This window comes from Pan troglodytes, chromosome 7 (genome assembly GCF_028858775.2).
Source record: "Pan troglodytes isolate AG18354 chromosome 7, NHGRI_mPanTro3-v2.0_pri, whole genome shotgun sequence".
Lineage (NCBI taxonomy): Eukaryota > Metazoa > Chordata > Mammalia > Primates > Hominidae > Pan > Pan troglodytes.
In genome coordinates, this window is record NC_072405.2 from 90190132 (window position 1) to 90214897 (window position 24766).

A 24766-nucleotide genomic window follows, 5' to 3' on the forward strand; every position below is an offset into this window, starting at 1 on the left:
GGAGGGTACTCTAGACGTTCTGGAGGGTAGAAGTCTGAAAATGAGATGTTGGCAGGGACATGCTCCCTCTGAAGTTTCTAGGGGAAAATTCGGCCTTGCCTTTTCCAGCTTCTGGTGGTTCCAGGTTCCCCTGCTTGTGGTTGGATCACACCAATCTCTGCCTCCATCTTAACATTACTTTCTCCTCTTTTATTTCTTACAAGGAAACTTGTCATTAGATTTAGGGCTTAAATCACACCCCTAGGTTTCTCCCATTAGAGTGTGGACATATTTTTTTGAGGGTGACCATTCAATCTATTACTGAGGGAGAGTGATCAGACAATTGTGAGAACTATGGGGAACAAGGTCTCTTAATATCTTTGTATGAATCAGGCAATGAGAAGTTCTGCAGTTAAAAAGAAAAAAAAAAAGACCTGCTGAATTTTGGGTAACATACCTTTCTCCAAATGCACTTGGCACTCTTTTCTCCCAGAGTAAATACAAAGATGAATAAGACCCAATCCCAGACCTCATGAGATCCGGTGGGAGAGAGAAGTATGTAATCAAAATAACTGCAGTGACCTGTTCAAGTGCTAAAATAGAAAAATATCTTAAGTATAATGGAAGCCCAGTGAGAGGTAAAAGTAATTTTCTTCAGGATCAAAGAAGAGTTTACTGAGTGGAAACTCTGATTTTAAAATGATATTGTGTAATTCCAGGAAGAGATTTTATGGCCAATGGCGTAGAGGCCAGGAAGTACTTACAGAGTGTTTAGGAGACTGAGAGGTTGGGTAACTCTTTTTCTTTTTGGGACAGAGTTTCATTCTTGTTGCCCAGGCTGGAGTGCAATGGTGCAGTCTTAGCTCACTGCAACCTCCACCTCCCGGGTTCAAGCGATTCTCCTGCCTCAGCCTCCCAAATAGCTGGGATTACAGGCACCTGCCACCATGCCCGACTAGAGGTTGGGTAACTCTTGGGCATAAGTGAACAAGAAGTTGTGGCAGAGACTAGGACTGTCAGCAGAACATAAAGGGCCTCGTGCTCCATTCTAATCTAGATCTGGAAAACTAAAGGGAGTCACTGGGAAACAAGGGGATTTTTTCAAATAGAGAGGGACATGATTGGACTTCTCTTTCAGGAAGATTACATTATGTGGATGATTGATTAAAATGACAACTAGAGTTTGAGAGACTAATCAGTTTAAATTAATGAATGTTTTTAAATGAATTCATTAAAAATTAGTCCAGTGAAAGAGCTGGAATTAGTCTAGCATTTTGAAAAGATTTGTGGTCAAATACATTGAAAATGGATGAAGGCTATAAATAATCCTGCAGTTTTGTTTTTTATTTCAATAAGGGCTTGCTTAATTTTATGTACTTTTCTCCAAATGCATTCAACAGTCACCTCTCACAATGTAAAAGGATGACCCCAATTATTTCTCTTTTCTGAGTTGTTAGAAAGTTGTTTCTAATTACTTCGAAAACTGGTTTTCTATTTTACAAGATTCCAAATAGTGTTTTAAAAGTTTTTTGGACTTAAAGGACTATATTATAGGGATGTTTTCAATCCAGAGACTCATTCAGGGTCACTCATTATCCCCACATATTCCTTATCTCTAGCTTCAAGTTCATGGGCTGAATCAATCCACTTGGGAATCTTCTCTAGAAAGTCATAGGTCCACTCTCTACCTGAATGCAGCCCACTCTCATCCCTGGAGTTGTTCCTTTGGTCTGGATACACAATTAGTAAGATACCAAGATCTCACAATTTAGTGGAAGGTTGAAATGTCATGAGTATCCTAGGGCTTTTGCTTTGCACCTTCATCAATTAATGACTTCATCATACACTGTCCCCTGCAAAGTTACCGTACATAGTGGGGGTATATATAGATAATTTATTGGAATGACAATGGTTCTTAGACGTAGCCTAATGCTTTTGCTTATGTCTCTGTTATCAAGCCAGTCACAACGTGATCTGTTTCTTGCCAATCAATTTCAGAAAAGAGATGAAAACCTGAAAGTGTTGTTTATGACAAGTGATTTTCTTTACAAAACTAATGCAGTAAATGCAGCACCAGAGTTTAGTTTCTGCCTTTTCATTATAGGAATCTTAACTATTGTGTCATAAATTTCAAAATGGCTGGGCGCGGCGGCTCACGCCTGTAATCCCAGCACTTTGGGAGGTGGAGGTGGGTGGATCACGAGGTCAGGAGATGTAGACCATCCTGGCTAACATGGTGAAACCCCGTCTCTACTAAAAATACAAAAAAAAAAAAAAAAAAGTAGCTGGGTGTGGTGGCGGGCGCCTATAGTTCCAGCTACTCGGAAGGCTGAGGCAGGAGAATGGCGTCAACCTGGGAGGTGGAGTGAGCTGGGATTGTGCCACTGCACTCCAGCCTGGGTGACAGAGCGAGACTCCGTCTCAAAATAAAATAAAATAAAATAAAATAAAATAAAATAAAATGAAATAAAATAAAAATTTCAAAATATAATTTAAGGTTTAATGTATATAGTAGCCCCACATACAGATTTTCCTGTGTCATTTTTTTCATCCAAGAAAACTTCTGTGATAAAATGTCAACTGGTAACCCTTGCATATTTTGTTTCGACGTCTTCACTGTTACTGAATCAAATTAGCCCAACATGGAGAGCCTCCTGTCTTCACACGCCCACCTCAAGTCACAGAACACCCAGGTTTTGTTTGAAGCTAGACCCTTGGCATATAGCATTTTTCCTCAGGCTGTTATTACTTGCTCAAGCAGGTTCCTAAGAGTTCTTTGCAAAAACTCACTTGTTCCTTTTATGTTTATTTTCTGAGTAACATGAGGAAGAAAGAAAGGGAAAAAAGTCAGAAGTTCCCACACTTACAGCTAGAGAGAAGATGAAAAGCGGAAGTTGAATAGCTAGTGACAATTTAGAAATAAAAGTAGCCCTTCACCAGCTCACAGAGTCCTGACACAGGGACCAAGTTTAATTCAACATTTTGTATTGCAAAGTTTGCATTTCACCAAACTGTGTGTTTGTGTGAACACAGGCACACCACCGGCAAATGTGGAGTTCACACATACACACCACAGACAAATGAATGGACAATTCAAAAGTGTGCTCCTCTCTTCATTTCCCTATGTAGCCCTAGCATTACACAATGACCTTTAAGGTCTCTGAGAGTCAATGAAAATTAAGCATGTTATTGCAAGTAAGGTTTGGGACCAAATGAGTTCATTTGATCACGTTCCAGTTTCTTAATTACTATGCCTTCATTTTAATAAGAGAAATTTCACACAAACTATAACTGCTCTTCTTTTTAGCAGGTACTGACAGAAATATAGCATAAATAATTGCAGCATATCCTGTGATTAATATTTACCGTCTTATCTCTTCCCTGGAGTGGGACAGTGGAATCCACAAAGCCAACAATTAAAATGAGACATTATCACGTTTTAGTCCCAGATAATGTATCTATCATTTAATTTTTCATAACTCATTCATTCAATACACATTTCATGTGTATTAAGTTTTTGTGCCCACAGAATTCCTGCCAGTGTCAGAAATAGGATGAGAACACCAACTTTTGAAGGAAAGGGAGTTCACTTTTGATCAGCATCTGCTATGTGACAAATAACTTGTCATCTCATTTATTCTTCAAAACCATCATTATTGATATAGGTATTGTTATTCCCATCCTATAAACATGGTGAACTAAGGCTTAGAGAAGTGAAAGAACTTTTACAGAATTCATACAGAAAGGAAAATGGTCAAATATTTGACCCATTCAATCAAATATTTGACCTGCTACACATCTGGCACTGCCCTGGGTACCGGAGATATACCATGATACCAAAAGGAGAAAGATTCTTTCCTCTCATCTCTTTTCACAGTAACTGTGATTCTCAGTCCTGGTTGAGAATACACTGGAATCACCTGGAGAACTTCTAAAACATACTGGTGCCCAATGTCCACCCCTGGTAATTAAATCAGAAGCTCTGGAAATGAAACCTGAGCATAGGGATTTTCAAAAATCCACCAAGTGATTCTAAAGTGAATCCAGGGCTGAGAATCTTTTCTTGTATTAGATTATGCTGTATGCTGTATGCTGCATATGTTTTGAGGTCACTACCCTCAAAACACATTGTACAGAAATGCATATAAATAGAACACACTTAGGAAACTATTTTAAGGGGATATAAAAGGAAATTTGAAATTGTGTGAGATACATTCAAAGTGTTGGAGTTTACAAAAGGAAAAATGACTTTTGGATTGGGATGAGATCATGCAAGTATAACTTTTTAAATAAAGGGAATGTCGAGGGGCCACTTGAATGTAGGATATACTTTTGACTAAAGAAATGTTTCTCAAACTTTGGTATGTATCAGAATCACTTATGAAACTTGGTAAAATGCAGATACCCAGGCCCTGTGTTACTCCCACAAGGTCGGGCCTCTCTATACTTTGCTAGTTCTGATGATTACAACACACAGTACAGTCTGGTAATCATCAGGAGAGAATTTTGAAGACATTCTTGGCAGATAAGAAAGTGGTTTTTACTGGGAGACAAAGAAAGGCTAGAATGAGTATAGCATGTATGGTGTGGGGGTGGGGCTAATACTGTTAAGGAAATCTACATAATTTAGATAGAAGATGTGATGATTAATTTTGTGTGTCAATGTAGCTGGGCCACAGTGCCTTGATATTTGGTCAAATATTATTCTGAATGTTTCTGTGAAAATACTTTTTGCATGAGATTAACACTTAAACAGACAGACGTTGACTAAAGCAGATTACCCTCCATAATGAGGATGAGCCTCATCCAATCAGTTGAGGATCTTGATACAACAAACACTGACCTCTCCCAAACAACAAGGAGTTGTCAGCAAACTGCCTGTAGGACTCAGACTACAATTCTTTCCTGGGTCTCCAGTGCCAGCTTCACCTGAAGATTTTGGACTTGACCCTCCATGATAGTGTGAGCCAGTTCATCTCTTTCAATCTCTCTCTCTCTTTCGCCTCTACACAGACACACACACACACACACACACACACACACACACGCACGTACACACCCTGGTTGGTTCTGTTTCTCTGGAAATCCCTAACAGAGAAGGAGAAATTAGAAAAATGACAGAATACATTGACAGAAGGCCTTGATGGACACGGTAAAGAGCTTGGTCTTTATCTGATTGGAATTCTGGAAGTTTTCAAATAAACCAAGGGAGCCTTCAGAGTACAGATGTTGCCTTTGCCACTCACAGACAGAGCAAACACCAGTGTATAGCATTGGTCAATCCCAGTTGTTATTTTCTTGTTAAAACTGGCACCACAGAAAGAGAAGCAGCTACGTAGAAACATGTAATTTATAGAGCAAGATTTAAAAGTTTGCTGAACTGTGAGTTTTCTTAATTGGTATACTAAGGAACCACTAAGATATTCACAGGGATAAAGTGCAATAGAAGTGAAATAGGGTACTGAAGAATGAGGCTGGAGATTTCAAATCCTTGATGCAGGTACTAACCTCATGTTCTGCTGTCATTTTGTGAGATGTTAAATCTGTGCTTTTTGATGCAGTAACCATGAAAAATTCCCTAGTGTTTAAAAAAATAAATCAGGTTAGACTTCAAATGATTTAAACAAAGAACACTAGAAATTTTGTAACCTACATTCCTAACTTTATTTTCAAAACTTTTTGCTCACATACATCTTGTGTCCCCAGTGCCACTAGACAGATAGGAAAAGCTGCTGAATATGAATTTGCTTTAAAAATGTTGCTGAAATTATCTATGCTTATTATACTCTGTTATAGCTATGTAGTTAAGCAAATTTTCTCTGTTCTAGACCTATAAAGATTTTCTTCTGAATTTGTCTAAAATCTGTCCATTTTCTTTCCAGTGTATACTAGGCTGTGTTGAAATGCTACTTCATTCATTCATATACCCACTTATCCTATTCAGCATTTATTAAAGAAATATGTATTGGTTACCTACCTTAAATCTCACACAGTGCCAGCTACTGGGGATACAATACTGATCAAGACAAAAGATACAACCTTGTTCTCATTAGAGTCTTATAATATTTTTAAATGATGTCTCAGAATGAAAAGGTAAATAAGGTAAAATGTTCCAAATGATGCTGACCCAGTGACCTGATGAAACTGCATTGGTTTGCAAACATGTTGAGGTTTTCTTTGTTGGTGCTTGATTTCTAGAAACTGCATGGAGCAGAACTTTCATGAGTGGAGATTCTAATAGACATACTTTTCCAGGAGACATGTGATGTGAAGTAGTTTAAAGCTTTCCTCCTTCCTCACTTCCCCAACCTCTCCTCTCTTTCATTTCATGAGTATGTTCGAATCTCTACTAAGAACAAGGTTGGGTAAGGATATGGTGAGTGAAAACACAGTCTTTCCACTCCTAGAGCTTACAGTAAAGTAGGGGAATAAGGAAGGAATTTTTTAAAAATCACACAAATCAATGTAAGCTCTATTAAAAGTACAATTATTGAAAGGCACATATAGAAATGACAGAGGGAGCTCACTTAGTCTGGAGAGTCAGAAAAATTACCAAACCTAGGTACCTTTATTTCTATTTACAGAAAATTATAAAGTTCTATTCATGCAGTAGCTCAGTTAACTAGTATCAATCAATGTCAGGAATAACATGATTCTTTTCTCTGAAATGCTTTATAAAATGTCTGCTGTTAAATATCCCAGAAGAGGTTACTTTTCTTATTTGTATGGCCAGACAACTCTATTACATAATTGTGAGGAAGGTTAATTTCCCTTCAGAGTGGGTAAATAGTATCTGAGTTGAAAATGGATTCCCCCATAGGGCAAAAATAGAGACAACCAGAGCACTCTCTGCTATAATAACATTAAATATCCCTTCTGGATGTGCAAGTCCAAGTGGCTGCTATTTAATCATTATATATTTTTGTCTTATGGGCTACAGAAATGGTCTTTAGGATCACCTGGAGAGCTGAAATACTGACTCCTGAGGTCCATCCCTAGACATGTTGATGGGTTTGATTTAACTGTGTTTTTAGAAGCTCTCTAAGTGATTCTAATGTGAAGCTATGATTTAAAACCATCAGGCAACAGTGATCTCAAACCTCAGGTCGCTGTCATTCTAAATGTGACCTACGTTCTCTGGTGTATGGAACAGTCTTGCCTATTATTCTCAAAGTTTTGCACTTTACCAGTGTTTTGACTCTGGGAAGAGAGGTCCCAGTATTCTCAGAAGTTAAGAAGCATTCTGTGCTAATCACATGTTATTGATCATTATTGGTTAATACATTTCAGAGGTGAAATACTCGTTTTATAAAAAGACTTAAGGCAGGGAATGTTTGGGGTACAATATGAAAAACTATGTGTGGGTTTGAAATGCATGTAAAAACTGAACCTTGTGACACAAAGTCTAGTGGGGATGTATATTGAAGTATATTTATCTCAAGAGACACTTAAACCAAAACAAAAATTTGCAGTTACAGTAACCATAAATTACAGTAGCTAGAATGCTGAGAAAAATTTCTATCCAAATTCAACTAGACTTAAACTATAGTAATGATTCTTAAGGCTAGACAGTGATGTGTGTGTCATGCTGGACCCCTAGTGACTTCAATAGGGATAACACTATGTTAGAGAGGCCTAATAGTTCTGGGTGTCTGCTGCTCCAAGTGTTCATCTCATTCATTCATTCATTCATGTGTTAATCATTCAATCATGTAATAAATATTTAAGGGTCTAGTCGGGGCCCCATACTGTGCTAGCTTCTAGGATGTAGCAGAGAACAAGGCAAACGAGGTCCTTGTAATACAATGCTTATCATCTAATTTGGACCACAGACTAGCAAACAAGCAACAGCAGGAATCTGTGACTAATGCAAGCAGAGATCTGACATGGGGTACGAGGGAAACTCAACACAGGAGCAGCTCACCAATCTATGGGGTACAGAAAGGGCTTCCCTGAGAAAGTGACATTTAAGCAATAGCTTGAAGAATGAATAGGAACAGTGAGAAAAAGAAGAAAGTGGGGAAGAACATTCCAAGCGGAGATAACAACAATTACAAAAGCACAGGGTGTGAGAAACAGAGCAAGGTTCTTTAGGGCAGTTGGAGGAAGTTCAGTATAGTAGGAGCAGGTAGTGCCAAAGCAGGAAGTGTTACAACAGGAAACACTTAAGGAAGAAGGGTCAGGTCACAAATGCTTAAAAGAGATTAAATGGTACCCTAGGGTGTTGGCAGCTGTTGAAGAGATTTACACTGGGGAGTGATTTGATCAGATTTGGATTTTAACATGTTCACTCAGGCTACTGGATGGCAAGAGAGTTGGAGGCAGGATGAAAGACTTGTTAGACTCTCAGAGGAAATAAGAGCGGAGAATGCTTGGAAGTAGGGTAATGACAATGAGGTAAAGAACACTGGATGAATTTGTGAGAAATTTAAGAAGAATCAGGGGCACCAATGCTTCATTTAAATTCCACAGAGGAAAGTAGCTTTTTTGGGTCTATTTTGTTCACTGATAAATCTCAAATGCTTTGACCAGGGCCTGGCACACAGTAGAAGATGATGAATATTTGAAGAATTGATTGGATATAGTAGGTAACTTAGAAGAATGGATTGAGAATATTATCCAAGTTTTGGGCTTGGGAAACTGAGAAGCTAGTGGTTCCATTTACTGAGAGAGGAAGGAAAAAAAGGGGATGTCCAGGGGGAACAATGGGACCAGTCATGTTTTAGATATGCTTTGTTTGACAAAACTTTGAAACATGGAAATGTGAAGTAGGGAGTGAGAACTCAGGAGAAAGTTCGGGGCTAGGGATTTGTGAATCTTTAATGTAATTTTTATTTTATCAATGGAACATTTAATGTGACCCTGGTGGAGATGGCTATGTAAGGCATGCAGAGGAAAAACAGAGGAATATCTAAGATGCACCCCAAGGAACACTAACATTTAAGAGACCTAGAGAAGAAGGGATTTCTCTCTTTCTCCAGATACCTATTTTGCACCTTCTTCATAATATGCCACTAGACCTATCTCTTCCAGGAGCTCTTATTTTATTAACCTTGACTCAAGAAGAGAGAACATTGATATCTATAATTTCTCAAAATCCCTTGGTGTCTAAAATGTATGGCCGGTTGATCACTTCTTCATTTGCTACCTTAAATCTTGTTTCCAACCTAACAAAGATTTTGGACACAGTGCTATTGTATCAATTTATACTATATTTTCGCAGTGCTATTGTACCAATTTATACTATATTTTCACTTGATATGGTAAAGTCATAGTCACAGACATCCAGTTTAATGGTAATTATTATCATTTTTTTTCTGCAGAGCAGAATTATCAAATTCAGAAATGGGAGAACCTAGAGAAAGCATCTGTCATGCTTTTATTTTACACAGGGAATTTGTACTTACTCAAGATTTTTCGGCGGCAGAATGGAGATTCGAATGCAGAGTTTCTAGCTCGCAGTTCAGGCTTATCCCACTATTCTACCCTGTGTCTCATACTTTCATAAGTTTTAGTTTCTGTGCTTATTTAGGTTAAAACCCCTTGAAGGCAAAGACCATGTTACTTTTGTAGTGTTTCTTCATCCTCGATGTACGTAGTGCAGTGCTCAAATGTAGAGAAGGGGAAAAGGAGCCCTGGGGCTGATGTTCTGGATGCTACAGGGTCACTGTTCAAAATGATCGGACAATTCCCTTGCAACATAACAAGGGTTTCTTTCACTCATGTAACCTTGGTGTCAAAGATGCAGCACGCAGAGAATCTAAGTACTTCATTAAGGTGTCCCATTCCTTTAGCTCCAGAAGACTTCTTAACTGACCTATCCTGTAGCTTAAATCCACCCCCTTCCACTTGCAACCACACAGTGTATCAAAATTAAGTATTATTTTAAAAATCAGTAATATATGCATATAATGCCAGTTTATGATACAGCTATCTTGAGGGTGTCATTCTCTTTGCTCAGTTGTGCAAGGCACCTAAATTTATCAAGGACACCAAAGATAATGGCAAGGGAGTGTTGGCTTATACAAACAATACCGTCTGTATTTTCCGACTGGATATTAAAATAACAATAGAAGCCACATTGGAAGGCCTACTATATGCAAAGCTCTGTACTAGATGCCTTGCATAAATAAACCTATTTCAATCCCCTCAAAAACTGTAAGGTGCAGAAACCAAGAATCAGAGATTGTGGGGGATTTTCCTAAGGATACACAGTCCCTAAATGGCAGAGTCAGGATTTGAACTCAGATCTGATTCCAAAACCCATTCCCTTCTCATTATGATACATTGAAATAACTGAAATTCAACCTTCTGTTTATCTCTCAATAGTAAAGAATATTATTTTTATTCTACAGGAACCACATTCTACTGTGTAGGAGCTGCGACAGTAACCAACTCATCCTGCCCTACTCACAGTATAGCATCTTTAGGCATTGACTACAATCAGCCAAGTCACCGGCTGAGGGGAAGAACAAGAACCAACCTTGAACTATGATCTAAGACAGGGTGTCCAATCTTTTGGCTTCCCTGGGCCCCATTGAAAGAGAAGAATTGTCTCGGGCTACACATAAAATACACCAACACTAACGATAACTGATGAGCTTAAAAAAAAAATCACAAACACATAAATCTCATAAGGTTCTAAGAAAGTTTACGAATTTGTGTTGGGCGGCATTCAAAGCCATGCTAGGTCGTGTGTGGCCCAGGTGGGCCACAGGTTGAACAAGCTTGATCTAAGATAAAGTGGTTCTGACCTTCAGCCTAAATTCCTCTCACTAGCGTTTGAGATGGAATGAGGTCAGGGCACACACTTTCATGTTTTCTTGCTACAGATTACTTGGATGAGAAATTTCCCTCTGAAAATACTAAAAAAATGAAGAGGAAAACAGCTACTTCACCCTTAATTCTGACCAAGAAGGGAAAATTGTGAACTAAAAGGCAGTCACATGTTCCTTGGGAAAGAAACAATCACATGATCTTCTTTTAATTAGCCAGATAATAAAACCATGGATTTGTTAGTCAAAATATATTTGACTATTCTATGCCAGACATTGTTCTAGGCACAGGAGAGAACAAGACAAAGACCCATAGCCTCGGATTGCTGACATTTCTATGTACAGAGAAAAATAGACAAATAAACATTAAGATTTCAACATTTATCCTAGAGTTTAGAAAATCTAACTTTAATTGTTTTTAGAAATTTTTAAAATCCAAAGTCCTAATACCAGACAAATGGTTCCAATTTTTCTTTTTGATTTTTAAAAAATTTACAATAAGATACTTTGAAAATGGAAACCTGGTTTTAAAGTGAAAATGTATTCAGTGACTAATGAAATTTCCATGGGAACAGTGGAAAGAATACTGTCACAAAGGATAGTTGCCATCTTTTGATGGTTATTTAAAGTCTTGGATATGTTAGAAAATGTATCGCAATTTTAAAATCAGTATTCTTTGTTACTTTGTATCAATTCAATTAAGGCAACATCCTATTCCATAGTGAAAATATAGCTATTCTGTTAAACTCCAGCTTGGAATACATTTTAAAGTGCATTCTTAATAAAAAATTTTAAATAGGAGAACATGGAACAAAATTAAAAGTATTCAGGAAAATAATTTTATACCTAGAGACACTAGAGAAGAAGGTTAACTCAAGAGTGACCAAAGACTTTAGATGTTCTAGTATTTTTTTTTCTTTTTAGAAATTAGACAAATTTAGTTTGTGGAAAATTGCTAGAATGAATTCATGAATATAGTTTGCGAGCATGTAGGAAATGAAATGGTGATTTTTAGGGGATCATGGGTATCTTGGTAACAAATCATGCTTTTTTAATGAGCAGAACAAAATGTGCCACAAACACAGTGCCTTGGTATTTATAAATCATTTTCCAAAATTTTTCACAATACCTATATAAATAAGATTTTTAAAATTGTATGTATAACACTATAGTTGGCAAGTTTCATTCCTGGTTCCACAATAACACTGATTAGTGGTTGGATGGAAAGCCAGCAGGAATGCGTTGTGTCTGTTCCTGTTTAACATTTCTGCAAGTGATTTGGTGAGGATACAGAAGGCATGTTATTGAATGTGTAGATGCACAAAGTTTAGGGTAAAAGTTAATGTGTTTGAAAAAAGAGGTTATATTAAAAATACCTTCATTGACTGGAACAATTGGAAAGGACATACTTGTCTGCCTACAGGGACAGAAAACTCATTACCATGGTGGCCTTTTCATTGGGTTTGCTAGGGCCAGAATCCAGATCTCATTGAGTACTTCTTCTTATAGCATATATAGCAATTCATTAACATTGGGGAATAATAATAATACAATAGTCATTGTCCAGAAAGGACTAACTTTAATGGTAAAAGATAGGCTTTTTTTGTCATCATTTTCTTCAAAAGAATAAAAATATAAAATATTAAAGTAGGAAAATATCCCATAGAAATAATGCATTCTAACTTTTCTCTTTTAATACAAAGATCTTCTATAACATCACACATATGTGGCTATCAAACCTTATTTATATATATAAAAATATATAATTATTATTTTATTTTAAATATATATTTATATAAATTATTATTTTATACATATATTATATATATATAGTGCTTAAAACAGTGCCTAGAACTTACTCACTCAAAAAATATTTGTTGATTAAATGATTTTATGAAAGGGAAGTGTACATCTTTTTTTTTTTTTTTTTTTTTGTCTGAGACGGAGTCTTGCTCTGTCACCCAGGATGGAGCACAGTGGTGTGATCTTGGCTCACTACAACCTCTGCCTCCCAGATTCAAGCGATTCTCCTGCCTCAGCCTCTTGGGTAGCTGGGATTACAGGCATGCACCACCATTTCCAGCTTATTTTTGTATTTTTAGTAGAGACGGAGTTTCACTATGTTGGCCAGGCTGGTCTCGAATTCCTCACCTCAGGTGATCCGCCCACCTCGGCCTCCCAAAGTGCTGGGATTACAGGCATGAGCCACCGCACCTGGCCAAGCTCACACCTTTCTTAAGTACCACATTTCATTTCTAGAAGGTACTAATTTTTGAAATAGTCTTCCTCATACTGAGTCAAACCCATTTTTCTGTAACTCTTTACTTATAAAACACAATTATGCTTTCCTGATATGGACAAAGTAAATCTAGCTGTCTTCCAAATATTTTAAGACAGTTGGCATTTTCCCTTTAAGTATTTGTTATTTTTTCCAGGTAGAAGTTAACTAACTCCTGAACCTTCTTCATATAACATGGTTTCCTATCCCTTCATCATTCTTATCATTTTCCTCTGAATGTGGGTCAAATTTTCAAGGATTTTCTTATTTCTTAAAATGTGTTGCCCTGAACTAAGGAACTCTTCAGATGAAAGTTGATCTGAACACCACAGCACATTATTGTAAGATATTAGCTATCATAGACTTATCATATATAAGCAGTGATTATTTCAGTCTGAAATCAATTAAAATCTTTAAGTGTTTTCTGAAACTACAGGGAACTCCTAGCTGACATCTGAGTTAAACATGTTAACGTTTTTTAAAAGTAAAATTATACTTTAGTTTTGTTTCCTATAGCGAGTCTTTTAGTTTCTCATTTTCTTAGCAGAAGGATAAAAATGAAGCATTTATTATAAGAAAAAGCTTTTTTTCCTGTAAAATCATTTAAATTTGGTTTTAAAATTTCATACAGGCCTAATCAGATAACATTCATTTTTCTCTGTGTTTAGTCCTGAGCTTTGAAAGTAACACCCTGGTGCTCATGGCCTTGGCCCTCCCTGGGCAGGAAGCCTGCCGAGGCCCTAGGTCAGCATGGGCACTCGGTGAGGGAGGTGCAGGAGGCCAGCTGGGGAAGAGGCCACTGGAGCACAGCAGAGCCAGATTGCCCAAGTTTCCCTCTAGGCCAAACAGACACGAAGATTGCATGAGCATTATTATTGGCAAATCGGGAACCTTGCTTCTCTACTGCGTGCTCTGAAAGGAGGAAGAATGCTAGGGTTTTTTCCCTGGAAGGGAGAAGAGTAAACAGACAAAAAAGCACATCAGGACACATTTCTCCCAGTCCTCCTCACATACTGAGGCTGGAATGAATATGAGTCAGAGGGGAGTCTCTTCCATATGGACCTAAGAGGGTGCATTGCAATTAGAGTAAGAATTCTGTTCATTCATCCTTAGGTAATGGATTTTGAGCAATTTGCAGGTCTAGGAAAGGTAACAGTAGATGTGAGGAAGATCCAGTCTGTACTCGCAGGAGCCCCCTCCTCCACCTTTCCTGCACCACAGTGAGCCAGCCCTGCCTACCCACTCTCTCTTCCAGGCTGCCGCAGGCCCTGAGCCTGCTCCACGTGAAGGCAGCCATGGCCAGGCAAAACCCGTGTGCCCTCAGGGGTCACATAGCCGAGATACTCTTGGCATTTAAGTGCATAGAAGTTGGGTGAGGGCAGGGCGCGGTGGCTCGTGCCTGTAATTCCAGCACTTTGGGAGGCCGAGGCAGGCAGATTGCGAGGTCAGGAGTTCGAGACCAGCCTGACCAACATAGTGAAACCCCGTCTCTACTGAAAATACAAAAATTATCCGGGCATGGTGGCACATGCCTGTAATCCCAGCTACTTAGGAGGCTGAGGCAGGAGAATCGCTTGAACCCGGGAGGCAGCAGTTGCAGTGAGCTGAGATCATGCCACTGCACTCCAGCCTGGGGGACAAAGTAAGACTCCATCAAAAAAAAAAAAAGAAGTTGGATGAGTACTTCCAGGGGAAGGACAGAGAAGGAGGACCTACCAGTGACAGGGGACTCTTTCTAAGGTCCTGACAATTCCACTCCACCTCCAAACTTACACACTACACTCAGCCAAACACAAACTTGATCTGAGAAGACTCTTTCTCCTTAGAAGAGAGGTTAGCTACCATATCTTGTTCTCTGAGCATTCCCCTTTGGAGTCTTATCCCAAATTTCACCCATTTCAAGCCACTTATCAATGTATTCCTTCAAACACCTAACAGTTCTCTCCCTGAGAGGAGTTCCAGTGATAAAATTTTCTCCATTCCAAAGAGGGACACAACTTTGCAAGTCTAGACCATACATGCAGTTGGCTGCAGAGTAGCAGTCCCAGTGACGTTTTATGCCTCCCAGAGTTGTTAGGCTGTTAAACAGCTTTTCTGAGGCAAATAAAACAAGGCTATTTAAGAGTGGTACCTTGGAAAATGCCCTGATGGCCAACTGATCAAATATGGGATTGTCCAAGGCTAGATCTTATGTTCTTTTCATTTATGGGTCTAGGCCCCACTTCCTTTTCTAGGCCAGGGTGATCGGGGGCTGGTCCAAATGGAGCCAACAGTGATGTGATGGAAATGAGCTCTTTCTGCCTTGCCACGTAGCTTCTTTCCCTTGCCATGAGTCTAGTTTTCTGCAACTATAATAAATCTGGAATGGCAGATCCTTGATCTACACTTTTCTGAGACCTCAAAGAATGAGTCTTCCCCAGTAACACTGGCTAACTCTTTGCAGAAATTTCAGTGTCTGATGCTCTGTTCCTAAGAGTTCAAGAAAAACCTGGGTGAGCCTTGCAACACTACTGCCCCCTAGACTGGGGAGAGGTTCAAGCCACTGGATACAATAAGAGGTTAAAATTTGTCTACAGGATGAAGTGATCAACCTCTAGAGTCTAGTTCAGGAGGAAGCAATTTCATTTCTGAACTACTGAACCATAATTCACAAGTGGAAAGGATTCCCACATAGTTCAAACCATTCTTTGTAGGAATGCAATGTTCAGATATCATTATATGGGAAAATAATATGTTCTATTTATTTATTTGTTCTTTCTGTCCTTCCATCCTCATCCCCAGCCAAGACACAATCTTTTATTATGAATTCATTTTGAGAAAAAAATAATTAAAAATATTTCCCAACAGAATAGTTTCTCACCATTCCCTCAGCTATATTTACATATGGCTGCTGCAATGGTCTCCAGGTACAATGAAACGAAGACTTACAATAAAGAATGTCAGCTGAAGGAAATGAAGAAGTAAATAACCAGACATAATTGCCCCCTACTGCCCTCCCCTTGGCAGGTAATCACTTCTATTCTCTATTTTCCTCATACCTTTTTATGCTGAGGTGACAGGATTTGGAGAGACTTACCTTACCTCTAAACTCAAGAGAAGATGCTGGAACAAACCTCTAATTTACAAATTAAAGGAAAAATTTAAATGCAACACCATCTTTAAATTATAGTCAAGGCATTTCTCATCTTATTTTCCTTTCTTTTTTTTCTGGTTTTTGTGAACAAATAGCCTTGCTTTATTGGCCTCAAAAAATGTTGTTTTACATTCTAAATACCGAACAGGCCATCCCCCCATCAGCCAGACAAAACACATTAGTGGATTGTATTCAGCCAGAGGAACACAACTTCGAAAGTCTAGACCATACATGCAATTTACTGTAGATTTTTAAAAATCTCATCTTTTATTTCTTCCAAGTTCCTCAAGAACTCTGTAGGAGTCATCATTACCTCATTTAGTCTCCTCAGCAACAAGTAAGAGAAATATTATCTCCATTTTACAGAAGCACAGACTGCAGAGAGATTGAGTTCCCCCAGGAGCACACAAGCTGGTAGGTGGCAGAGCTAAGCAAGGATGCTGTGACATTAAAGTCCATGCTCTTAATCCTTAGGCTGTGCTGCTTCTAGGTAGTAAGTGAGGAAAGCAAAAGTAACCTCCGTGTTGAACTCACATTTGGCTGTTGTATCTTCAGGGTGTTACTGTGGCCTGAGGAGCCACAGTGCTGCGAGGCAAAGGAGGGAAGGTGACCCGGCCACCCTTCTCTGCACACAACTTCTCATCCCACTCTATGTTTGTATCACATGTCTTTTCTAAGAACCTTTCGTTCTCTTTTCCCAGCCCCTAGAAGCAACAGGATTTGGTGGAAAATTGGCAGAATTTTTTCTTCCTAGTCTAGTCTATTTTTGGTCATTGTGAGAGCTCGGGCAAGTCCTAATTGTTCTCAGTTCCAAATCTCTAAAACAGAGTAATTATCTCCCACTCCTTCTGAAAGAATAAAATGATAACAGTGCATATGAAAGTACTTCATAAATGGGAAAATAATCTATACAATAGATTGGTCCAAGCTTAAGTTTGAAAAGTTGAGAACGCACTGGCAAAAAATAAAGTGGCATAAACTGATTTTTTTCTCTTCTAGTACTGTACCTAAGGTCGTAAAACATATTGGTGATATGGAAGGTAGACAAAATGGCCAAATAGAAGCCTTCACCCATTGTTCTCCCTGCAGAAACACTAAATTGAACAACTATCCACACGTAAATCACCTTCATATGAAGCAAAAATCAGGTGAGTGATCACAGTATCTGGTTTTAACTTCATATCACTGAGAGAGGCACTGAAGAGGGTAGGAAAGACAGTCTTGAATCACCAATGGCACAGAGATAGAATCTGTGTGCATGGGGGAGGGAGGGCACGGTGATTGTGGGATTTTGCATTGGAACTCAGTACTGCCCTGTCAAAGCCAAAAGCAACACTAGAAGAACTCAGCCGGTGCCCACAGAGGGAGAACTGAGGCCAGCCCTAGGCAGAGGTGAATTATCCATCCCAGTGTTTGGAACCTGAGTTCTAGCTAGCCCCATCACTGAGGGGCAAAGTGCTCTGGGGTCCTAAATAAACTTAGAGGCCAGTCTAGGCCATAAGGACTGCAATTCCCAGGAAAGTCCTGGTGCAGTGCTAGGATTAGAGCCAGTGAACTTGGGATGCACATGACATAGTAAGCTACTATCCAGGGCATCCAGAGAAGTGCTTGTGTCATGCCTCTTCCAACACCAGGCAGTACAGCTCCCAGCCCCGAAAGGGATTATTTCCACTTGAGGAGAGGGGAGAATAAAGAAAACTTTATCTTGCAACTTGTATACCAGCTCAGCCACAGTAGGATAGGGCATCAGGCAAAGTCCTGAGGCCCCTATTCCAGATGCCAGCTCCCAGATACAACCTGGGCTAGAAGGGAACCTGCTGCCTTGAAGGGAAGGACCCAGTTCTGGCAGGATTCATCACCTGCTGACTAAAGAGCCCTGAATAATCAGCAGTGGTACCCAGGCAGTATCACCATAGCCCTTGGGTGAGACTCAGAGATGTGCTGGCTTCAGGGGTGACCCAGTCTTTTCCCACCTTGGGTGGCTGTGGGGAGGGACACCTTCTGCTTAAGAAAAAGAGAGAGAAAAGTAAAGGGACTTTGTCTTGTAGCTTACCTACCAGCTTGGCCACAGTAGGGTAGAACACCAAGTATCATCTTGGGATTCCCAATTCTAGGCCTTGGCTCTTGGATGTCATTTCTGGACCTGCTCTGGACCAGTCAGGAGCTCACTGCCCTGAAGGGAGAGCTCCACATCTGGCATTTACCACAGCTTAACTGAAGAGCCCTTAGGCCTTGAATGAACATTGGTGGTAGCCAGGCAGTACTCACTGTGGGCCTGGGGCAGTGGTGGCCACAAGAGAGAAGAGACTCCCCTGCTTGTGGAAAGGGAAAGAGTGAGAAGAACTTCATCTTGTGGCTTGGGTGCCAGCTTAGCTGCAGTAGAATAGAGCACCACGTAGATTCCTAAAGTTTCTGACTCTAGGCCCTGGATTCTAGATGGCATCTCTGGACCTGCACAGGATCCGGGGGAACTTACTTACCTAAGGAGAGGATACAAGCCTGGTTGGCTTCACAGCCTCTGATCATAGAGTACTGGGGCCTTGAGCCTTGAGCAAATGTAAGTGGTAGTCAGGCAATGATTACAGCAGGACTTGTGTGAGACCCAGTGCTTTGCAAGCTTTAGGTCAGACCCAGCACAGACCCAGTGGGGGTGGCCACAGGGGTGCTTGTGCCACCCCTCCCCCAGCTCCAGGCAGCTCAGCACACAGAGAGATGCTTTGTTTGAGGGAAATGAAGGAGTGAAGACCAGTCTCTGCCTGTTAATCCAGATAATTCTTCTGTATCTTATCCAAGTCCACCAAGGTGGTACCTCTATGAGTCTGCAATAGCTACAGCATTACTGGGCTTGTGATACCCCTAAACAGATACAGCCACAGTGATCAAACACTTAGATCACAGCATGCAAGTCCCTTCAAATACCTAGAAAGCCTTCCCAAGAAGGATGAGTACAAACAAGCCCAGATTGCAAAGACTATAATAAATACCCAATTCTCCAATGCCCAGACACTGACAAACCTCCACAAACATCAAGACCAGCCAGGAAAATATGACCTCACCAAATGAACTAAATAAGGCACCAGTGACCAATCCTGGAGAGACAGAAATATATAACATTTCAGACAGGTAATAAGTAATTTTGAGGAAACAATGAAATTCAAGATAACACAGAGAAGAAATTCAGAGTCTGATCAGATAAATTTAATAGGGAGATTGAAATCATTGAAAAGAATCAAGCAGAAATTCTGAAGTTGAAAAATGCAACTGACATACTGAAGAATGCATAAAAGTCTCTTAGCGGCAGAACTGATAAAGCAAAAGGATTAGTGATCTTGAAGGCAGGCTATTTGAAAATACACAGTCAACAGAGAAAAAGAAAGAAGAATAATAAAGAAAGAAACACACCCACAAGATCTAGTAAATACCCTCAAAATGGCAAATCTAAGAGTTATTGGCCTTAAAGAGTAGAGGCTTTAAAGAGTAGAGGCTTTAAAGAGTAGAGGGTAGAAAGTTTATTCAAAAGGATAATGACAGAGAACTTCCCAAACTTAGAGAAAGATATCAATATTTAAGTACAAGAAGGTTATGGGACACCAAGCAGATTTAACCCAAATATGACTACCTCAAAACATTTAATAATCAAACTCCAAAAGGTCAAGGATAAATAAAGAATCTTAAAAGCAGAAAGAGAAAAGAAACAAATAACATATGATGTTGCTCCAATATGTCTGGCAGAAGACTTCTCAGTGGAAACCTTACGAGGCCAAGAGAGAGTGGCATGGAATATGTAAAGTGCTGAAAGAAAAAAAAAACAACTTTTATCCCAGAATAGTACATCCAGCAAAAATATCCTTCAAACATGAAGAGAAATAAAGACTTTGCCAGACAAACAAAGGCTAAGGGAATTCATTGACCACACCTGTTCTACAAGAAATGCTGAAGGGAGTTCTTTAATCTGAAAGAAAAGGAAATTAGTGAGCAATAAGAAATCATCTGAAGGTATAAAACTCACTGGTAATAGAAAGTACACAGAAAAACACAGAATATTATAAAATATTATAATTGTGGAGTGTAAACTCCTGAAAACTTGAATAGAAAAACTGAAAGATAAACCAACAAAAATAACTACAACAGCGTTTCAAGATATAGACAATACAATAAGATAGAAATAAAAACAACAAAAAGTTCAAAAGTACAAAGACAAATGTAAAGTGTAGTTTGTATCAGTTTTCTCTCTGTCAGTTTGTTTATGCAATAGGCCCTAAGTTGTCATCAGTTTAAAATAATGGGTTATAAGGTGTTATTTGCAAGCTTAATGGTAACCTCAAATCAAAAAATGTAACAACAGATGCACAAAAAATAAAAAGCAATTAAAAGATACAACCATACAAAATCACCTTCACTAAAAGGAAGACAGAAAGAAAAGGAAAGACAAAACTGCAAAATAACCAGAAAACAAATAACAAACTGGTAGGAGTAAGTCTTTACTTATGAATAATAACATTGAATGTAAATGGACTAAGCTCTCCAATCAAAAGAAATAGACTGTCTGAGTGGATTAAAAAACAGGACCCAATGATCTATTGCCTACAAGAGACACATTTCACCCATAATGACACATATAGGGTGAAAATAAAGGGATTAAAAAAAATCATACCAATGGAAATCAAAACAGAGCAGGAAAAGCTATAATCATATCAGACAAAATAGATTTCAAGAAAAAAAACTATAACAAGAGACAAAGGGGGGGAGCCAAGATGGCCGAATAGGAACAGCTCCAGTCTACAGCTCCCAGCGTGAGCCACGCAGAAGACGGGTGATTTCTGCATTTCCATCTGAGGTACCGGGTTCATCTCACTAGGGAGTGCCAGACAGTGGGCGCAGGCCAGTGGGTGCGCGCACCGTGCGCGAGCCGAAGCAGGGCGAGGCATTGCCTCACCTGGGAAGCGCAACGGGTCAGGGAGTTCCCTTTCCAAGTCAAAGAAAGGGGTGACGGACGCACCTGGAAAACTCGGGTCACTCCCACCCGAGTATTGCGCGTTTCAGACCGGCTTAAAAAACGGCGCACCACGAGACTATATCCCACACCTGGCTCGGAGGGTCCTACGCCCTCGGAATCTCGCTGATTGCTAGCACAGCAGTCTGAGATCAAACTGCAAGGCGGCAGCGAGGCTGGGGGAGGGGCGCCCGCCATTGCCCAGGCTTGCTTAGGTAAACAAAGCAGCCAGGAAGCTCGAACTGGGTGGAGCCCACCACAGCTCAAGGAGGCCTGCATGCCTCTGTAGGCTCCACCTCTGGGGGCAGGGCACAGACAAACAAAAAGACAGCAGTAACCTCTGCAGACTTAAATGTCCCTGTCTGACAGCTTTGAAGAGAGCAGTGGTTCTCCCAGCACGCAGCTGGAGATCTGAGAACGGGCAGACTGCCTCCTCAAGTGGGTCCCTAACCCCTGATCCCCGAGCAGCCTAACTGGGAGGCACCCCCCAGCAGGGGCACACTGACACCTCACACGGCAGGGTATTCCAACAGACCTGCAGCTGAGGGTCCTGTCTGTTAGAAGGAAAACTAACAAACAGAAAGGACATCCACACCGAAAACCCATCTGTACATCACCATCATCAAAGACCAAAAGTAGATAAAACCACAAAGAGGGGGAGAAAACAGAACAGAAAAACAGGAAACTCTAAAATGCAGAGCGCCTCTCCTCCTCCAAAGGAACGCAGTTCCTCACCAGCAACGGAACAAAGCTGGATGGAGAATGATTTTGACGAGCTGAGAGAAGAAGGCTTCAGACGATCAAATTACTCTGAGCTACGGGAGGACATTCAAACCAAAGGCAAAGAAGTTGAAAACTTTGAAAAAAATGTAGAAGAATGTATAACTAGAATAACCAATACAGAGAAGTGCTTAAAGGAGCTGATGGAGCTGAAAACCAAGGCTCGAGAACTACGTGAAGAATGCAGAAGCCTCAGGAGCCGATGCGATCAACTGGAAGAAAGGGTATCAGCAATGGAAGATGAAATGAATGAAACGAAGCGAGAAGGGAAGTCTAGAGAAAAAAGAATAAAAAGAAATGAGCAAAGCCTCCAAGAAATATGGGACTATGTGAAAAGACCAAATCTACGTCTGATTGGTGTACCTGAAAGTGATGCAGAGAATGAAACCAAGTTGGAAAACACTCTGCAGGATATTATCCAGGAGAACTTCCCCAATCTAGCAAGGCAGGCCAACATTCAGATTCAGGAAATACAGAGAACGCCACAAAGATACTCCTCGAGAAGAGCAACTCCAAGACACATAATTGTCAGATTCACCAAAGTTGAAATGAAGGAAAAAATGTTAAGGGCAGCCAGAGAGAAAGGTCGGGTTACCCTCAAAGGGAAGCCCATCAGACTAACAGCGGATCTCTCGGCAGAAACCCTACAAGCCAGAAGAGAGTGGGGGCCAATATTCAACATTCTTAAAGAAAAGAATTTTCAACCCAGAATTTCATATCCTGCCAAACTAAGCTTCATAAGTGAAGGAGAAATAAAATACTTTACAGACAAGCAAATGCTGACCGATTTTGTCACCACCAGGCCTGCCCTAAAAGAGCTCCTGAAGGAAGCGCTAAATATGGAAAGGAACAACCGGTACCAGCCGCTGCAAAATCATGCCAAAATGTAAAGACCATCGAGACTAGGAAGAAACTACATCAACTAACGAGCAAAATCACCAGCTAACATCATCATGACAGGATCAAATTCACACATAACAATATTAACTTTAAATGTAAATGGACTAAATGCTCCAATTAAAAGACACAGACTGGCAAGTTGGATAAAGAGTCAAGACCCATCAGTGTGCTGTATTCAGGAAACCCATCTCACGTGCAGAGACACACACAGGCTCAAAATAAAAGGATAGAGGAAGATCTACCAAGCAAATGGAAAACAAAAAAAGGCAGGGGTTGCAATCCTAGTCTCTGATAAAACAGACTTTAAACCAACAAAGATCAAAAGAGACAAAGAAGGCCATTACATAATGGTAAAGGGATCAATTCAACAAGAGGAGCTAACTATCCTAAATATTTATGCACCCAATACAGGAGCACCCAGATTCATAAAGCAAGTCCTGAGTGACCTACAAAGAGACTTAGACTCCCACACATTAATAATGGGAGACTTTAACACCCCACTGTCAACATTAGACAGATCAACGAGACAGAAAGTCAACAAGGATACCCAGGAATTGAACTCAGCTCTGCACCAAGCGGACCTAATAGACATCTACAGAACTCTCCACCCCAAATCAACAGAATATACATTTTTTTCAGCACCACACCACACCTATTCCAAAATTGACCACATAGTTGGAAGTAAAGCTCTCCTCAGCAAATGTAAAAGAACAGAAATTATAACAAACTATCTCTCAGACCACAGTGCAATCAAACTAGAACTCAGGATTAAGAATCTCACTCAAAGCCGCTCAACTACATGGAAACTGAACAACCTGCTCCTGAATGACTACTGGGTACATAACGAAATGAAGGCAGAAATAAAGATGTTCTTTGAAACCAACGAGAACAAAGACACAACATACCAGAATCTCTGGGACGCATTCAAAGCAGTGTGCAGAGGGAAATTTATAGCACTAAATGCCCACAAGAGAAAGCAGGAAAGATCCAAAATTGACACCCTAACATCACAATTAAAAGAACTAGAAAAGCAAGAGCAAACACATTCAAAAGTTAGCAGAAGGCAAGAAATAACTAAAATCAGAGCAGAACTGAAGGAAATAGAGACACAAAAAACCCTTCAAAAAATTAATGAATCCAGGAGCTGGTTTTTTGAAAGGATCAACAAAATTGATAGACCGCTAGCAAGACTAATAAAGAAAAAAAGAGAGAAGAATCAAATAGACGCAATAAAAAATAATAAAGGGGATATCACCACCGATCCCACAGAAATACAAACTACCATCAGAGAATACTACAAACACCTCTATGCAAATAAACTAGAAAATCTAGAAGAAATGGATACATTCCTCGACACATACACTCTCCCAAGACTAAACCAGGAAGAAGTTGAATCTCTGAATAGACCAATAACAGGAGCTGAAATTGTGGCTATAATCAATAGTTTACCAACCAAAAAGAGTCCAGGACCAGATGGATTCACAGCCGAATTCTACCAGAGGTACAAGGAGGAACTGGTACCATTCCTTCTGAAACTATTCCAATCAATAGAAAAAGAGGGAATCCTCCCTAACTCATTTTATGAGGCCAGCATCATTCTGATACCAAAGCCTGGCAGAGACACAACCAAAAAAGAGAATTTTAGACCAATATCCTTGATGAACATTGATGCAAAAATCCTCAATAAAATACTGGCAAACCGAATCCAGCAGCACATCAAAAAGCTTATCCACCATGATCAAGTGGGCTTCATCCCTGGGATGCAAGGCTGGTTCAACATACGCAAATCAATAAATGTAATCCAGCATATAAACAGAGCCAAAGACAAAAACCACATGATTATCTCAATAGATGCAGAAAAAGCCTTTGACAAAATTCAACAACCCTTCATGCTAAAAACTCTCAATAAATTAGGTATTGATGGGACA

General features: G+C 39.8%; 1 protein-coding gene across 1 annotated transcript in view; it reads right to left on the minus strand.

Moving 5' to 3' along the window:
- The window catches only part of FABP12 (fatty acid binding protein 12), a 51192-nt gene that overhangs the window by 19248 nt on the left and 7178 nt on the right, over nucleotides 1-24766 (minus strand). Inside the window, exon 3 of the mRNA XM_054656844.1 lies at nucleotides 5488-5557. The gene's annotated coding sequence lies outside the window, so the exon portion shown is untranslated. The remainder of the gene's footprint in view (nucleotides 1-5487; nucleotides 5558-24766) is intronic.